The sequence below is a fragment of the Salvelinus sp. IW2-2015 genome, unplaced genomic scaffold, assembly GCF_002910315.2.
Source record: "Salvelinus sp. IW2-2015 unplaced genomic scaffold, ASM291031v2 Un_scaffold2269, whole genome shotgun sequence".
Lineage (NCBI taxonomy): Eukaryota > Metazoa > Chordata > Actinopteri > Salmoniformes > Salmonidae > Salvelinus > Salvelinus sp. IW2-2015.
In genome coordinates, this window is record NW_019943596.1 from 135,251 (window position 1) to 140,336 (window position 5,086).

A 5,086-nucleotide genomic window follows, 5' to 3' on the forward strand; every position below is an offset into this window, starting at 1 on the left:
ACCAGTTCTAATAGCCTTTAGCCGTACCCTTATCCTACTCCTCCTCTGTTCCTCTGGTGATGTAGAGGTTAACCCAGGCCCTGTAGACCCTAGCACCACACCTATTCCCCAGGCGCTCTCATTTGTTGACTTCTGTAACCTAAAAAGCCTTGGTTTCATGCATGTTAACATCAGAAGCCTCCTCCCTAAGTTTGTTTATTTACCGCTTTAGCACACTCTGCCAACCCTGATGTCCTTGCCGTGTCTGAATCCTGGCTTAGGGAGGCCACCAAAAATTCTGAGATTTCCATCCCCAACTACAAGATTTTCCAACAAGATAGAACTGTCAAAGTAGGCGGTGTTGCAATCTATTGCAAAGATAGCCTGCAGAGTTCTGTCCTACTATCCAGGTCTGTGCCCAAACAATTCGAGCTTCTACATTTAAAAATCCACCTTTCCAGAAATAAGTCTCTCACCGTTGCCGCTTGTTATAGACCCCCCTCAGCCCCCAGCTGTGCCCTGGACACCATATGTGAATTGATTGCCCCACATCTATCTTCAGAGTTTGTTCTGTTATGTGACCTAAACTGGGATATGCTTAACACCCCGGCCGTCCTACAATCTAACCTAGAGTCCCTCAGTCTCACACAAATTACCAGGTACAACCCTAAATCCGTAACCATGGGCATCCTCATAGATATCATCCTGACCAACTTGCCCTCTAAATACACCTCTGCTGTCTTCAATCAGGATCTCATCGATCACTGCCTCATTGCCTGTATCCTCTACGGGTCCGCGGTCAAACGACCACCCCTCATCACTGTCAAATGCTCCCTAAAACACTTCAGCGAGCAGGCCTTTCTAATCAACCTGGACCAGGTATCCTGGAAGGATATTGACCTCATCCCGTCAGTAGAGGATGCCTGTTTTTTATTTAAAAGTGCTTTACTCACCATCTTAAATAAGCATGTTGGGGTAGGATCCTCTTAATGCAATTGCAGACAGAAGTTGACAACGGAAACACAGTACTCATGTTTCTGAGTAAGTTCTGCAAAATAAAAAAAGGTCAAAGTTACTTTAATATGCTTGCGGTCAACACCTTCTACTCATCAGGATCAAGGGAGAAATGAACGGAGCAAAGTACAGAGAGATCCTTGATGAAAACCTGCTCCAGAGCCTCAGGACCTCAGACTGGGGCGAAGGTTACCCTTCCAACAGGACAATTACCCTTAAAAAAACACAGGCAAGAGAACGCAGGAGTGGTTTCGGGACAAGTCTCTGAAAACCTTGAGTGGCCCAGGCAGAACCCGGACTTGAACCCGATCGAACATCTCTGGAGAGACCTGAAAATAGCTGTGTAGCCACACTCGCAATCCAACCTGACAGAGCTTGAGAGGATCTGCAGAGAAGAATGGAGAAACTCCCCAAAWACAGGTGTGCCAAGCTTGTAGCGTCATACCCAAGAAGACTTAAGGTTGTAATCGCTGCCAAAGGTGCTTCAACAAAGTACTGTGTAAAAGGTCTGAATATTTATGTAAATGTAATATTTCATTTTCTAAAAACATGTTTTTGCTTTGTCATTATGGGGTATTGTGTGTAGATTGATGAGGGGAAAAAACAATTTAATCAATTTTAGAATAAGGCTGTAACGTAACACATTTTGTAATAAGTCAAGGGGTCTGAATACTTTCCAAATGCACTGTATCTACTATCTAGATATCTCATTAGGTGTCTGTTTATCTGTGACATGATTCCTAAAAATAGTAAGTGGTAAAGATAGAGCAGCATATGTTAGTCTAGACATCCCCCTCAGCCTTGGTTATTAGGACTCTTCTGTTTAAAGATAATTCCCACTGTTGCCATTGATTTAGCGTCTTCTGGGATTTTTGAATAACAGGGTTAAAATGTAGTAAGCCTCTAGACTTCTGATCCTTAGTAATCGTTATGCTTAAATATGTAAGTTCTTCTTTTACTGGAATACCATAATATGAAGGTGTCACACAATCTTTGACAGCCATGAGTTCACATTTATTCATGTTTAGATACAGACCAGACGCTTTGGAACAGGATTGTATCACATTGATCGATATGGGAATTTGGTTTGCGTCTTCCAGAAAAAGTGTAGTATCGTCAGCCAGCTGGTTTATAATAATGCATTTACCAGCTATGGGAATACCTTGTACAGGACTATTATTTAAAGAATTTGTAAGAAGTTGGGCGATTAATAAAAATAGATACGGTGAGATAGGACAACCTTGCTTAATTCTACTCAAATCTAGATGAGGTGCCATGTTTCAGTTTGATAGAGCCGTTACCATTCGTATAGAGAGTCTTAATAGCACGACAGAAAAAGTCTCAGAAGCCTAATTTCTTACGGAAGTGATGGAGGAAGAGATGGAGGAAGTGATGGAGGAAGTGATGGAGGAAGTGATGGAGGAAGTGATGGAGGAAGTGATGGAGGAAGTGATGCTCTATTGTGTCAAATGCTTTATAAAAATCTACAATAATACAAAGCTGTCCTCGCTGAGTAGGTCTGAGTAGTCAAGTATGTCTAATACTAGTCTGATATTATTAAAGATATGTCTGTTTGTCATAAATCCAGACTGGACTGATATTATTAGGGATAGGTCTGTTTGTCATTCGAATGTCATTGAGAAAACAGAGAAGTGTCACAGACCTTTAAAGATGTAAAATCCCGACCAACATTTTTGCTTATAAATTGATCTGTGGACACYGTATACAGAAATGGTCCTGGTTCCCACGGACACAGTAGATAGAAATGGTCCTGGTTCCCACGGACACCGTAGATAGAAATGGTCCTGGTTCCCACGGACACCGTAGATAGAAATGGTCCTCGTTCCCATAGACACAGGAGTATATTTTCTGAGCCTGTGTGTCGTAGGATGAGAATGCTGGGATGTCCCTACTACCATTTAGTTTGCTCTTCCGATTGTCCATCAACTCCTGGTTGAACACTGGCATGATGACTCCTTGCTGTCCCCAGTCCACCTGGTCGTGCTGCTGTTCCAGTTTCAACTGTTCTGCCTGCGGCTATGGAACCCTGACCTGTCCACCGGATGTGCTACCTGTCCCAGACCTGCTGTTTTCAACTCTCTAGAGACCGCAGGAGCGGTAGAGATACTCTTAATGATAAGACAGCATCTATAAGACAGCGCCTATAAGACAGCGCCTATAAGACAGCGCCTATAAGACAGTATCTTCAAGACAGCGCCTATAAGACAGTATCTTCAAGACAGCGCCTATAAGACCAGTATCTTCAAGACAGCGCCTATAAGACAGTATCTTCAAGACAGCGCCTATAAGACAGTATCTTCAAGACAGCGCCTATAAGACAGCATCTTCAAGACAACGTCTTGGTTACTGTGCATAACTTTGTATAAGGGAAAATAAAACTTTCATTCATCTTTGTGGGTCTGAAACAAAATAGGCCTAGGTCTTCTTTTGGTCTGGTCATACAAGCAGCAAAACACACCATTTGCTCAAGCCTGCCAATGTAACATTGGTGTCAATCTTTACACTGGAAAATTCAAGACGGCGCTTCCCCTTAGCTCTAATAAACTTTATTCAATATCAAAATCCTAAGAAATAGATTATTGTTTCTATGTTAAATGCACATGTTTAGTAGTAGTGGATTGAATATATCTATTTGCTTAACTTTGAAGTGTTTCCATTCCTTTTTAAAACACCTCCTACACTATAACAGTATCACTAACTGGTAATAATATCACTAACTAGTAGTAGTAACCAGTAGTTACAATTGACACTTCATTGAATGCATACATAGTATAGCAATAACACAGTAATATCTTAGTAAAAAATATAGAACCTTGTAGGAAGTAAGACAAACTGACCAAGGCTTTGTTATAGAGACATGAATGTGAAGAAAAAAGTGGCGGGGCTGCAGTTTGGCTGAGAAACGAACTACAGATTGCACCATCGTCAGAATGAGCGGCTGGAGCGGATTTGTCAAAGAGGACGCGCTCTCCCTCAGCTATGTTTGGTCACGCAGGGACACCATAGGATTGAACCTTGACCACAGCTGATTAGGTGCTGACTAGTTCGAGTTAGTTAGTTTTATCTGGAATAAAGGTTTGTGTCTGTGCAGTTCATCTCAGCCGCGCTGGACAAGAGACTGATACATCATTTTTGTGAGTAGGTTTACAAAGTAATAAAACACATTGGCCGCATTTTACCCTCTTTTCACGCTCTTTCTACATAGTAGATTGTATAGTCAACGCGTTCATTTTTAACTGTGCTCCAAATCGTTTTGAAATCGGAGCATGTACGCCTGCATCACGAGCGGAACCTCTATCACTGTCCAGTCTGGCCACAGTACCGTCATTGTAAATACGGATGGGTTCTCAACTGGCATTCCTAGTTAAATAAAGGTTAATTACCTTAACCGTGAACCGTGGCACTTTGAAGCATATGATTGGTCTAGTTATGTAAGGGATGAAGGGGATTGGATGCATGTTTTAAAGAAACGCCCCTCAAGATTAGTCTGTCTATGTAGAGTACGAGGATCTTCAACTAGTACATATAAACCACCTGAATATTGATATTCAGTAGATTTTTCTTGAAGGTTGGGTGATTTAGAGAAATTAGCCCTATTTTTAAAGAGAGAGTTCACCCCAAATACAAAATGTTTGTGACCTTACCTTGAAAGAAGTCTGGACAAGGACACTGCAATCAATGATTTGTTTACCCACTGCCATCAATATGACCATTTCCTGTGCAGATCCTTGGTGTATTGCTGACAATTCCTGGCGCGTATCACATACAACTTTCCACCTGAGAACAGGGATCCTGCTTCCAACCTTCCCACTGTTTCTAGAGAACAGGGATCCTGCTTCCAGGCTTCCCACTGTTTCTAGAGAACAGGGATCCTGCTTCACCTTCCCACTGTTTCTAGAGAACAGGGATCCTGCTTCCAACCTTCCGACTGTTTCTAGAGAACAGGGATCCTGCTTCCAGGCTTCCCACTGTTTCTAGAGAACAGGGATCCTGCTTCCAGCCTTCCCACTGTTTCTAGAGAACAGGGATCCTGCTTCACCTTCCCACTGTTTCTAGAGAACAGGGATCCTGC

The 5,086-nt window shown here is 42.4% G+C and overlaps 1 protein-coding gene across 2 annotated transcripts in view; it reads left to right on the forward strand.

Moving 5' to 3' along the window:
- Positions 1-4,005: 4,005 nt before the first annotated feature.
- zgc:162816 (D-serine dehydratase) overlaps positions 4,006-5,086 on the forward strand; it is a 10,840-nt gene continuing 9,759 nt past the window's right edge. The window contains exon 1 of one of the 2 annotated variants that reach the window (XM_070440155.1): positions 4,006-4,152. The gene's annotated coding sequence lies outside the window, so the exon portion shown is untranslated. The remainder of the gene's footprint in view (positions 4,153-5,086) is intronic. The other variant, XM_024140753.2, reaches the window with a different exon arrangement.